We start from the raw sequence: 14,454 nt of genomic DNA on the forward strand, positions 1-14,454 counted from the left end.
GAGGAGGCGGAACAGTTTGAAACGGGTCGTCTCTTGAACTGCCGTGTTATAGACGAATGTCACGTACGGTATGATCATGTCCCAAGTCCTGTGTTGCACATCGACGTACATCGTCAGGATGTCCGCCATGGTCTTATTAAGCCGCTCTTTCAGCCCATTTGCCTACGGGTGGTAAGCAGTAGTTTTACGGTGGGTCGTACCACTTAGGTGAAAAACTTCGGCCATCATCTGGGAACTAAAGGAGGTCCCTCGGTCGGTAATGAAGTAGGTCGGGGCGCCGTGCCGAAGTATGGTCTGAGTTATGAAGAAATCCGCAACCCCGGACGCTGTGCCACGAGGTAAGGCTTTGGCTTCGGCATATCGAATGAAATTGTCTTTGGAAATTATGATATACCGGTTGCCACTCGAGGACAAAGGGAAAGGGCCGAGAAGCCCCATGCCGACATAATCGAACAGAACACGAGGTGGTGCATTAGGTTAGAGGAGCCCCAGAGGCTTGGCGGCCGTGGCCTTACGGGGCTGACATTGCCGACAACTCTGCACATAGCGTATAACAAGTGTCAAGTTTGGGCCAGTAGAACAGCTGGCGTATTCTGGAAAGCGTGCGAGAGTATCCCAAATGGCCAGAGATTGGTTCGTCGTGGCACGCAGAAAGTATTTCCTCTTGAAGGAGGCCTCACCAGCACAAATGCTAAAGAGTGTAGATTAAGGCTGACAGAAGGAGCCTCAGCCGCACAACTGCTGCATCGTCAGTACAACGCCGGTACAGAAAAAATGAATGTTAATGCCCTTAGGTAGCTCACTTTTGTTTTAAAGGCGACTAGTTTATTTTCAAACTTTTTGTAGGAAAGCCGACACGACGCTACATATCGTGTGTCAGCAGCAGAGCGTCGCGTCATCAGTGAACAAGTTGTGGACTTACTGCAACGTGGTGTCATCTCTCATTCTCACAGCCTTTAATCGGTCTTCGCAGGTGGTACTCGTACAGAAGAAATATGCTTCAATTCGATTTTGTGGCGACTGCCGCCGCGTCAACAAAATTGCCCACAAAGGCGACTGCCGGCTTCTCCGCACTCAAGACGCTCGTGAATGGCTCCTTGGCACCGAATACTGATTGTCCTTTGAATTACGCTCCAACTTCTGGCAAGTGCCGACGGCTGCCTCTGACACAGAGACGAAAGCATTTGTCACACCCGACGGTCGCTACGAATTCTGCGTGATGCCTTTCAGTCTGTGGAACGCGCACGCAAAATTTGACAGGATAATGAATAATATCTTGTGGAAGTTCAGGTGGCAGATCTGCCTCTGTTACTTGGACGACATTTTTGTCTTTTCTACCGATTTCTTCAGACACTTTTAACGCTTACAGCATGTTCTGACTTGTCTGACTGCAGCTGGCCTACAGCTGAATCTCAAGAAGTGCCACTTGGGAGCCCGGAAGCTGAAGATATTGGGGCACATCACCTATAATGAAGGTGTTCGCCTCGACCCGGCTAAACTTCGTGCTATGGCGGAGTTTCCTAAACCGGTCTCATTCAAGCAAATTCAAGCAACCCGAAACTTCATAGGTCTGTGCTCCTATTTTCGACGCTTCGTGCGCGCTTTCGCGTCGATAATCGCGCCCCTGACGAAGCTACCTGCCGGAAAAAGCGACATGTCTGACTTTTCGACCGCGTGCGACGACGCGTCCAGTACCCTGCGCCATCGTTCGACTTGGCCGCCAATTCTTCGTCACTTCGACGCAACAGCACCTACCGATGTCCATATATAGAAAGGCTAGGCGTTGGACTCGCAGCTGTCTTGGCTCAGCTAACAGATGGTTTTGAAGAAATCGTTGTTGCGTATGCGAGTCGCGTGGTCACTAAAGCTGAAAGCAACTACTCCGTTACGAAGAAGGAGTTCTTAGCTTTTGTATGGGCACTAACGAAATTCCGGCCCTGTCTGCACGATCGCCTGTTTGACGTCGTCACGGATCATCACGCGCCCTGCTGGCTGTCAGCTCTTAAACACCCATCCAGCCGCCTCGCTCGATGAGCTCTCCGCCTTCAGGAGCTTGACATCCGCGTCCTCTACCGACATGGCCGTAAGCACATGGACGCCGATAATCAGTCTCATTCTCCCCTTTCGAGCGACGTGGCTGGCTCCGAGGCCGCAGATCTTGTCCTCTCACCTCTTACCTTCGCTGATATGCCTGCAGAGCAACGGAAAGAGCCGTGGCTTGCGTTCCTCATCGACATCCTGTTCACATCTTCAATAGTTGCACCTTCTCGAACTTCACGCCCTCAAGCACCGCATTTTGCCGTCCGAGACGACCTCCTCGAACGCCGCAACTGCATGCCTGATGGTCTGCGGTGCCTTCTCAACATTCTGCTCCATTTAAGATCTTAATATTGCGCCTCTTTTTACATCGGCACTCAGTGTGTCGCCACTGGTGTGCTGAAAGCCTTAAAAAGTTTGTGAACGTTACTATTGCCGCGGCTTGTACGTCTGCATTCATAAACACGTCCGCTCCTGTGTCGCCTGTCAGCGGCGCAAGCCACACGCTCCCCATGTGACCGGCCCCTTGTAACCACTCCCTTGCACAGCACGTTCTTTCGATCGTGTTGGTGTTGAGCTCTACGAGCCGCTTCACTGCATGGTCTCTGGGAACCGTTGTATTATCAAAAGCCCCGACCACCTCAGCCGGCATGCGGAGACAGTCGCCCTGCCTGCCTCAAGACCTCATGCAAGACTCTCGCCATAGGTCGCCAGGGTGGCTCCTCTTCACTCCCGGAGCAATTGCATCGACCCATAGTGACCGCATCTGATGCCGCTCAGGAAGATGAGAACGAGAAACACGAAGCGCCGCCGCAGTGCTCAAATTCGCTGTAGGGAATATACTGGCAGTGTTTTTGGTTGCCCGCTGTTCGCTTTTCAGAGAATTGTACTCTCGTTTTATTTGCGGATAAACCCTATTCAAGTACGCACTTTTGTGAAAAGGAACAAGAATAAAGCACGAGAGAAAACTGCCGAAAACGACAGAAATCTGCACACTGCAGAGGTCCGTTGGATAGACACAGTGGTGTCTAGTCCTGCAAGTTCTTCGCACCTGTGTGCTCCGCTGCTGAATGTCTCGCTGAATGTCTCCTGTAGCAATATCTGCGCACTCGGAAACCTCCTTAGAGGATTACAGTCAACTACCAGAGACTGAACTGATGTATATCTCATAATTTTTCAAATAAATTTGGAAAGCTTAGAAAGATGTTCCGTTATAGGAAATAGTAAGGGCTAAAATATAAACTTTATTTTCTTGTTTTTCCTTTACAAGGCATTAAACTTCACTCTGTGTATTTTGAGAGTTGCCGCTCTTTGTGCTAAACACTTCGCATGTAAGTGCATCAGACAGAAAACGTTTTGTGCTGGATTAATGAAACATTTTTCTTTTTTATACTGCGTAAGAAGCGTCTTTATTCGGCTAGATTCTTCCTCTCCAAATTGTCGTCTCTTCTATCCGAATATATGCAGAAGTAAAAAAATAAAAAAAATGTTCTCCGGGCTAGTCAGACATATTGACAAAAGCTTCAAAGAAGCGCAGCGAAGAAAGATTTCGGAAGAAAAAAAAAAACCGATAAATCTCTACCGTCAACAGGTGCAGAATTTCCCGCGGGAGGATCTTGAAGGATGTAACGTACCAAAATGATTTCCTTGCGCTTCGGCTTTTAACCGGATTTTGCCTGAAGGACAGCCCTCAGACGGGATGGCTGCGCCACGCTCCAGCTCAATTTCTTTTATCAAACTAGCACTTCCTTTATAATATTTCCGCCTGTTTTGCTTTTTTTTGTTCTAGACTTCGAGACTTGGCTTTCAAGAATTTAGTTTGCGCCAGGAATGATTACACAGGAGCTTCTGCTTGCTTGAAAAAAAATTAAGCGCCTGACTCGTGAGTTTGTTGATTATTAGAAAAGTCACCCATCGAAGGATAACCAGTGCCGGCGGCACGGATTGCGTTTAAAAAAATAGCCGTGTATGAACTTTTTATTGTTTAAGCCGCGATTGCATGATTGCAATTGCCTATAAATCGCGCCAGAAAGTCTGCAGAAAGGTTCTGGTTTCTTGCCACCAAGCTGTTAGTTATACACAGCTCCTTTTGGTGAAAAGCCTGTTTTGGATTTAGTGACACATTGTCCGATTGTTACGGTGTGGAATTATGAGTACAATGTCCCAAAGCTGCACATAGGCTGTGATAGGCGTCGCTGTTTACCTCTTCAGGTGACTTTTTATTTCCACAATAACAGGCACCTGTATTGGCAACGCACCACGTATGGGAATTGTTGCATTTAGCCTAATAAAGATAGCGCCCGCTGTGGCCGGGATATAATCTCGGGTACTTGAACTGTGCAGCCAAACGCCATTTCAACTATGGTACCTCTGGTGAGTATATTTCAGTTCATCATTCACTGCACAGAGTTCCCATTTTGTAGATTACTGCTAATAGTTTTGTAGCTATAGTTACATTACAGTAGCCTATCGAGCGCCATGGCGGTGACAGCGATGCCACCGTAAGGCTGCGCCGCCACCCTGTGGTGGCACCGCCACCCTGTTGTACACCGAATTTGGAAGGCAAATAAAACCCTATGGGTTGTGGTTAGAAATAAAACCACAATTAAATAATATATAAACATTGTATACATGCGATTACTAATTGAAGCGTTACCATATCGCACAGCAAGTCGAATTCTAGGCCCACCTTGACCCCCAAAACAAAGCGAATTCCGTTTGGGACTTATCTTGAGGGAGTGCAACTCGACAATGGGCAGACGTGCATCGTAATTTCTGATAGATGGCGCTAGGTGTCGATCGTTTGGCTGGGCGGCGTGCGTGCACGCGTAGCCACCTTCCATTCATCCATCCGAGCATGGTGGCAATCCACCCCGTTTCAAAGAGTATTATTACATTCCGTTTCTCGAGACCAGCGGCGCGTTCTTCATCGCTTGCTTCATCTAGTAAACCAGACAGCTAACGCTCGTTATTTCAACGTATTCCAAGCGATGACGGCCTTTTTTGTGCCTCTTCCTACTTAGTTGTTAAGGTAACTGAGAATAGGAAGATGTGGGATGAAAGTCTATAGGAAAATATGCGCATTTTGCTCTGCTGTACATAAGTCGCCTAGAATACAAGAATAAGGGCCACATATCGGCAAAGATGCGTGCGAGGTGCGACGTTACAAGAGCGTGTACCGAGATAGATATTAATGAAAAAATCTTGATACCGACTGTCAAAAGGGAAGTTGGTGATAACTGAACAATTACTATGTGTGGTATCTAACTTAAATAAAAATGGTTTATACTTGGCTTATGGTTATAAAACGTGGTTTAAACCTCGTGAAAGGCTAGACATTTTTTATAATTTCTCATACATTGCTAACTTGAGAAAGGCGTGTACGCGTGCATTTGATTTTGTTGTAGCCATGGCAACACACTGTGAAAACAAAGTGCCGTTCTCTTGAAAAAGAAGCGCCCTGAATCTTCACAGAAAAGCAGATAGTGATTCGGCAGTTTCAGGATAAGCACGTGGCTTCTGACGACGGGCAAGAAAACCAATATTTACACAATAAAAACGAAGGGTTTATTTGTCTTTAGGAGCTTATAGGTACCAACAGACGCACTGATAGTTTTCTTCTGTGTAGTGATTTGATATTTCGCACCATTTCCTTTTTCTTACTTAACGACAGACTGTAAGGAGAGGCCGAAGTTTTTCCTTTTGGACTTTACACCTGACTGATTTTCCCTACAGACGAAAGAAAACGTCCAGTCGAGGAAGTGCTGTTAGGGACTTCGCGAATGACGAAAAGAAAAGCAACAGCCTTGACCCTTTTTGCTCAACAGTGAGGATTTTCTCAATTTGAAGGTGATATAAGCACTCGACTTCACTGTGTTTGTAGCATTTTTATCTCGATAGGGCACCTGTGAGACGGCAACGATATGAGACGGTTATCTCTTTTTTTAAAATACTATTTATCACACCAGCTTTCTGACCTTCCTGTAGAAACTACTGTGCTTCAAAACCTTTACCTCTGAAAAATTATCCGTGATGACCTTGTTCGATTGAGAGGCTTTTCGAACTGTAAACACGTTTTTATATATTCCCGGCCAAGCTTTCCGATTTTGAACCCATGATAACATTTATCGCTTCGACACAGAAGTACGAGTAGGACAAAGAGGACGACACTCGAAAGACATTCAGTGCCTATTTCGCTAAAAGCAATGTTGATACCTTTATTTTCTGAAGCGACAATTCTGAAACTCCTCCCACCTGCTCGGGAAATTTTTTAACGCGCGCCTGTTCTCCCGTTTCAAAGTCTGCACGGCAGTTTTCGACAATTTATGCGCCGTTCCCGTCGGCCTCGCATTCGACGGGAGAGGGTGCATTGTTGCTCGACGATATCAGCGTCCTCAATTATTTTTTCCTGCCTTACGCTTTGCTGTGATTTTTCCCACGTAGAAATTGGCATTTGTGGTTCTATTTAAGAGCAGAAACTGTTACTAGGCCTAGAGAGCGACTATTTCTTCTCCTACATCATGAGCGGATGCTTTTAATGTCTTTGATATGGCTCTCTAGTATATATTAATGCTGCCTTCTAAGACCCTTCCCAGAGGAAGCACACAGCCGTTACGAAAAGGGCCAAAGGGTTTTGAAAACACAGGAGCTGCATTTGGAACCAGGACGTGCCACCACTACTCCCTGATGTCATCTCACTTGCTTTTCTCAGCAATTTTTTTCTTGCTAAATGTATAAGATGCAGAAAATTTTGTTATATTCGGTATGGAAGGGGACAAGCAATGAAGACACCTTTGGATACACTGAAATCAAGTTGATTGACCGGTAAGGATAGCAGCTATATAGATTATTTTTCTCACACACTAGAAATAAAATGTGCTAGTTGCTGCCGTATCCGATTACTGGGATGTATTACTGGGAGCTTCCACACGCACAGAACAATTTTATTACTTTAATTCATGTGCACGCCCTTGTACACAACAGTGTGAAGTCCGTCGTAATAAATAACTGTGCCAAATAATGTCGGTTCTTCCCTCATTCGCAGCAACAGAAGCAACAGAACTGTGAGACCCCACAAATTTTGACCTCTTTCAGAATTATGCCAACTTTTAATGAATAAGTGACGTAGCAATAGGATTGTACATTGTTCAAATCATAGCGCAAAAGGCGAGAGAAAATTGTGTCTTATTTTTTTTTCATTTTTCATCATTTCTGGCCCAACGAATCTCATCACCCTTCGCTTCAGGCGGCATTGACCAAGCGCGCGAAATGCGTCCCATGTGCTGAAGAAACGTAACATTTAGAGGTGACCGCTTCTTTTGCCTATAAAAGGGAAGAACGTATATTCATCAAAGAGGGGCACGCCATAAAATCAATCTCTTATTTCTTACAACCCAAGTAACCGTACCCACCAGGGACACCAGTTTATGCTTCTTTATGCGCAGAATTTTTTTCGTTTGTCCCAAAGATCCAGTCATTCGATGATCTTAGTTTAGACGCGGGATTGAAATGTTCGGGTCACGCAGACTTCTTTCCTAGCTAAACACTACAACAAAAAATGAAAGTACGGTTGCAATAATTACAATATAATACATCTTGCTTTTTTCAGTCAACGAAACCATAGTTCACTTCACATTTTTCTACTGGCCCTGTCTGCGCACCGCAGTTCATCAATGAATAAAACATTCCAATGTTAAGAAAAAAAGTGCGCCATCACACTTCTGACTTTCACAAAACGGTCATAAAATCGGCTGCGACGGGCGCAGAAAAACGCGCTTTAGGGCAATCGACGTATCGAGTCGGACGGTTTATCGAGCGCTTGGACACGGCTCCCCTGCTGTGGACGTTCGTAGTTGCTGCTACCGAAACACGCAAAATGACTTCTTCCCTTGTGGTGAGTGCAATGAAGGCTGCCAGATAGCCGCACCGAATGTTGTTTTGTTTTGGATGTCCTTCGGGTAATCAGCTCCTCAAACGGAACTTCTTTGTTCGATTGAAGGGAGCTTACGGGGAGTCAGGCTGGCGTTTCTCGCCGCTCCTCTCATCATATGTTTGCTGAATCAAGATTTTGCTTCAAAGCACAAAATAAGCACTGATGCCAGTGATCGTGAGGTATTGCCCTGAACTGAGCATTTAGCAAACACTCAGATTCCGAGCACCTCACCAGGTGCGAAAAATTAACTGCAGTATGCGTACTGCATCGGCTGCGTGTTTACAATGGACAGCAAAGTGTTTGGTACCAAGAGCCATAAAGGGTTGCTATACAAAAACGAAAAATTGTAGGCTGGTCTGTGACCGAGTTCCGCAAAGTACGTCAGGTCAAAACTATTGCCCTGTTCGATAAACTACGCACTTATCGTCAGCGTGCCAGCTATTCGGCACGTCTACTGTGAATTACAACGCCATCAATTCCCACTGTCCGACAGTCTACGCTAAAGTGCTGTTTGAACTCGTCAGAAACCAAACTACACTCTATGCTTCACATGGCATAGAGACTCTAAGAGGTTATATGTTATGTTTTTGTTTTTGAAGACAAAAATTCATTGCTTAAAGAGAAGAACGCAAACAGAGTACGACTTACAAAGCAGGACAACTCTTTCGTGCGACGACTTGATCCCACAGTAAAAAAGGGCACTATCTGTGTAAACCCGTCGAGTCGTTCACTTACGCAAATTATTCTCCGTCAGCTGCTGCTAGCACTGCCTAAATGAATTACTGGATTCTGGTAATGGAGCGCAAGCCCGCAGTTTGTTAAATTTGTCGATATGTGCGAAGTAACGTAACCCTTATAATGTCCACCAGCACCACTACCAATCATAGCGTCGTCGCATTGTATACCCTGCTATTGAGCAAGTGCCACAGAAAGCTTTCTGGAAGGGCGTGGAAAAAGGGTGTGCGAGAACAACCATAGATACCTATAGCATCGAAATTCCGAGAACCAAGATCTTCGTTATGCAGACGCAAAGGGTGTGAAATGAACATGAGGAGGGTGGAGACGGCTCCACGCATCGTGCCGTCAGACCAGAATGCACGGTATTATATATAAACGGTGGTGCTGCTTTCTGCCAGGCTCTACGGATATCTTAGCTCCCGCAGAATCGGACGTCAGGGCCGTATAAGAGCGTCTGATGCCACAGGGATATGTCCGCAAAAGGGAGCATTGTGACACAAATGTAGCAGCAAAAAGCCAAGCTTAAGCGTTATGGCACTGCAGCATGCGCGCAGATAACACGTTCACCTGAACAGAGAAAGAGAGGGAAGAAAAAGCTGGGCAGGATAAACGCGAGCTATAGCTGATTCACTGCGACTTGCACTGGAAAAAAAGGATTGGGCGATACAAAAGGGAAGCAAAATAAAAGGTAAGCATAAGAAGGAATAAAAGAAGACACGATTGTTAAACTCAGAGAAGCTTCTTTAAAAGGTGTAGAGCAAACCGAGCGCGTAAAAAACAAAGAAAGGATAGTTTTTGATGATGCAACTGCCACAGTTGCAAGATAATTCAGCTTGTGCAACCGATCTTCTCGGAAGAGAGGAGCAGGATGCTTCGCCTGGCGAACTCCATGTCGCAGTGAGCCGTCAGCTTGGGCGCTGGCGAAGGCACACACCTTTACGTAAGGCTTCATCGCAATCAATCTCCCATTACCGTTCCTCTTCCGACAATCAATGAGATGTACCAAGTTTTCTTGTTACTGGTAATGGGAAGACTTCTCGCACTGAGAAGAGGGCAGAGCTGCAGGAGGATATCCATGTGCTCCCCTTTCTTGCCTTACGTTCATTTAGCGTTTAGCGACACCCCGCTAGAATGGCCCTTTCTGTATGACCAACGAAGCAAACCAATTACTAAGCTAATTCCTGAACAGACTTCTTTCGCTACTTTACTGATGCATGACAAGTATACTTGTGACTGCTCTCTCTACCGAGTAAAGGAGCTTGAATGCAGCAGGTGCCGGAAACCGAACCCAAATGAGGGGAGCGCTGGGGATGTGTAGCATGTTACTTTATTTCAAGATAAGTGTTTCTGTCCCTTACCTGTCTCTGGATTTGCCCCTTCTATTTGTGCATACGATCCAACGGGCCATTATACCTAGATAGCCTTCGTGCTCTTCCTTTCTATATTGTGCTAATTCACAAACGCGGCGCCCTAATCATTTGAGCGCTTTCGAAAAGTCAAACCAAATTTAAGTCGTTGGGCTCCACATAAGCTGCGCACGTCAGCAGAAGGAACAGGACACGTGCCTAGCGCTCTGTGTGTGCCCTTTCTCTTAATCCTTGAGCAGCATGCTTTGAAGGAAAACGACCAATATTCTGAAGCACCACTGTTGTAGATGCACGACGAATAAAATGCATGTGTCTAAGAATGCTACCCGCCCACACGCACCAAAGTAATGAAAACGAAGATGTATACTATTGCGAACAGGCATTGTATACTATTATGCACATTAAGTCGTTGTCCCGTCTTCGATCTCCAAGTTAACAGGACCCCTGTCCTTCCGTCTTCCAATCTATCAGGCTACATCCTATTGCCATTCCTTTTCCTGTCAATTTTCCTGTATCTAGCAATTAACCGCCTGTGCCTTGGCCACTCCCCCGTAGTGGGTATGTGCCAGCAATGTCTGAGGCCATCCTTCCTTCCTTTTTCCTCTCGCGCATTGATCGTGAAGCACGACAGCACGGGCCCCTTCCTAAGAGGCACTTGTGTTCTCAGTAGACTTGACTGTGGATCTGTGTAGCGGGCTGCGAGCCCTTCAACTCGAAGCACGCAAAAGAAGCTTGTTCGTGACTGCGCCGCTATTGACTAAAGATAAGTGACGAAGAGAGAAGTGCAGGCCGTCCTGTCCACTGCAACTGCGTCTGCTCCCCACTTGAGAAGCGAGCAAATGGAAGGCCTACTACGAGCCGTTGAAAGAATCGTTGCACACTGCAATGGCTTTGCCCTTCACTTGGACAGAGAGAGCACGGGGCAAGTTTGATAAACTGTTACGCAGATGCGCAAGCGATGCGTTGTTTTGCACCACTCGTCATCAGCACATCCCCGTCATCCTTTCTTTGGTTGAAGATTACAAGCAAAAACTTGCAGCTTTTGCCTGCACGGCTGTGTAAGCAATACGTGCGAGTACTTTATTCGGCAACTTTATATTTCTCTGCTCTTGTCGTTTGTCTTTGGATTTTAGTTCATTTCTAAGTAAAAGCTTTTGAATTTCTGAGAATATGTAGACATGAAACTTTTTGCTGGCGCAGGAAGGAAAAGAGGGCGCATGAATGAGCCTTTCTGGTAAGGGAATTGGCAGCTTGTTTTTTTTATTTCTGGACCTGCCTCTCACTCAAAGACAACCGTTGTTTCCCGTATGCTCTCCATGCAACTGGGAGCGAGCGCGTGTTCTCCTTTCCGCGTGAACGGCGATCGCCGCGGCGGAGCGGTGGGTCAGTGGCGACCCCACCGAGGTGCGGCGGGAGGCGGAAAGAGGCCCCATTGCGAAGGCCATATGAAGAAAAGCGCCCGCTCCCTTCGAGGCCGGTCGCGTTTTTTAGGACGCTCCTCTTATCTGAAAATAGCTTTTTTGCAATGGGCTGTTAGCCTTTTCCTGTATACAAGAACATTCATTTTTTCAACAGCCTTGGAGGAACGTACTTTGCAGCAAATATGATAAACATCTATAGCAAAAGACACGTAATTTTATTTCAGAACCGTTACCATCAAAGCAGACAGGATAGAGCATTTCGTTCCTCAGAACCTTTGGTTGGAAGGAGGAGGAGGAGGAAAACTTTATCTGTGTATACTTACTTGCTTGTCTTCCTTAATGGAGCCTTTAGTCTAGGGCTCCATGTGCTACCGTGATCCTGCAGGTCTACTAGAGCAGTTTTCGCTGGCCTTCTGAGATCGTGGTGGTGATACAGTCTCAGGAAGAAAGGCTCTAAAGGAATCTTCCCGAGAGGAAGAGGTAGGAATGGTTACGGGTGGGAATCCGCGGTGTGGTGTTGTGCAGGCCCAAAGAGAATGGTAGAGTGTAGGTCGGTCCTGTTGGCATCTCGAGCATCTGTCTGCGTACAGGGTGGTGAAGAACAAGTGTTTATGATACAGGTTAGGATACGTGTGAGTCTGAAGCTGACGCCATGCAACAGCTGCTGCTTTTGTCAGCGTTGGGAATGGTGTTGCGGTAATAGTCAGTGATGTGGGTGTAAGTGTGCAGAGCCACTCAGGCGCCCTGCGTCCCTGCTACCTCTTTTGCTTCCGTCGATAGCGCCAGGAAGGTTGCTCCTCGGGCGAGTCCTTCACCTCCAGTGAAGGATAGCCAACTGGAGCATTCTTCTGGTTAACCTCCCTATCACTTTTTCCTCTTCATCGTTTCCACGTTTCTGCCCCATAGGCGATTACAGCCTAGATACTGCTCTTGTATAGATTATGGCTTTACCTTGACGTCTTTTTGAAAGCTATCTTGAATGTAATCTTGCAGGCCTCTTCTTTTTCATATCATGGTGTTTTCGTAAAGGTCTTGGTGCGCATCAGGAATTCTAGAGAGTAGCGGGGAAAGCCTAGCCATCGCCTCGTTTAACAAAGTGGGTAACAGCACCGAGCCCTGTGGGGTGCCCGGGCATTTGAAACGGAACATTTGGGAGCGCACGTCTTCGATGCCCAGAGAAGCGGTTCAATCTGAGATAAAGGCCCTCACACAATCGTAAGTGCGCTTGCCCCAGTGTGATCTCGCTAGGTCCGCCAAGATGGCTTTTCCGACATGTTGTTGAATGCCCACTTCAGGTCTAAGGCCAGCAGAACACTGGCATGGGTCCTGCCACAATGATTGATCGCTCCCTCCTTCAGCTGAAAATCCATGTCTAGGGTATAGACGTGCGGCCAGAACCCGAACACGGTGCCAGGGAACAAGACGCTTACTTTTAGGTGTTCGCGGAGCCGGTTGTGCACGACCTGTTTGATCAGTTTTCCAACGCACGTGAGGCATAACGGACGGAGGTTCTGGAGGGCCAGTGATTTATGTAGCTGATATTTGGCTTATAACGGCATGGCGTCATTCTTGCAGGAATGTGTCATTCCTCGGGGCTTAAGAAAAAAGATTTTTAGTCGGTGTTATAATCATTACATCAATGAATCTACAGAAGGGGGTTCCAGAGCACGAAGGCTCCTGGGGAAATTGTATCGGTAGTTATGACGACTCAAATGTAATCAAGAAATCAACAGCAACTTCATTATATTAATCGGTAAGGGCGGTTATTGACCCACCTTAAAGGTTATCGAGCATCTTTCTCATAATGACGTCTGTCCCAGGTGCTCTGCTCCTAGTCAGGTTCACGAGCACGGCTCCGGCGTCAGATTCTCTGATATTGTCCAGGGGGCTGCGTATTCGTTTGACTTGACTGCTTTGTGTTCAGCTTTTCTTCCCAAAACTGCTGTCTATGTTTCATAAAACGAATGAGTGAATTTTAACGCGAGAGGTTAAAAACCCCGTTACGCAGAAATTCCAGCGTCGGTTTGTCAGCGTTATTAGCGAAAAATTACGAGCATGACTCTGCCAAGTGGTGCCCAGATAGGAACATAAGAGGTTGATGGGCCACCTTGGTCATAAGACTTAGAAAGTCATCGCAATAACCACTGTGGATTGCGAGAAAGCTGCCCACTGTGCAGGTGGCAGTTAAATTGTTGATTGGTCACTCGGAAAGAGCAACCTGGGCCTTCATGCGTTGACAGGGCATTGGCTCATCGCGTAACCGCTGCAGCGCTGTACCAGGAGGATTATGAGGCCTCTCAGGGACCTATGAATGTAGAGAATGGCCTTCTTATATATGGGCATTCATCCAATGCGCTGCCGGTATATACCCTTAGGACGGAGCTTAAGTGTCGCCTCCAATTTTGAAGGCTGTTTTAGTGTACTTCTGCGTGTTTTCTGTCACTGCGTTTTTCTGCTCGCCGCACACCACTTCTAAACAAGACATAAAGGATGCACGACAAAGAAATCAGCAAGAGACAGTCATGTTTCATAGATACATAAAGAATGCTTTGTGAAAAGAAATTGATGCAAAACACGAACTATGGATACTCTCGGGGCAATAATAAAAGAAGTCGCACTTAGCGAAAAAAAATTACCTGCGAAAAGGTTCTCCCCAGTGTCCAGTCCCGGTGGTTCAGTGGTCAAGTGCACTCGTATACTGAGCGAGGGGCGCGCTTGTGATCTCGGCCGCGGCAGCTGCCTTTCGAGGCAGGCTAAACACAAGCCGACCGTGCACTGTGCAAATGTAGTGCACGTTGAAGAAACCCAAGTGTCTTGAAATTATCCGGAGCCTTTCCTGCGCCAACTCTCATAGCCTCATTCTCATTGGACCAAAACCAAATATAATCAAAGCTTTCCTCACAAACTTTCACAGTAATTTCAAATGTCTAACGAGAATCGAATGCAAATTTAGATTTCC

The sequence above is a fragment of the Amblyomma americanum genome, chromosome 2 (genome assembly GCF_052857255.1).
Source record: "Amblyomma americanum isolate KBUSLIRL-KWMA chromosome 2, ASM5285725v1, whole genome shotgun sequence".
In the NCBI taxonomy this organism is placed as follows: Eukaryota; Metazoa; Arthropoda; class Arachnida; order Ixodida; family Ixodidae; genus Amblyomma; species Amblyomma americanum.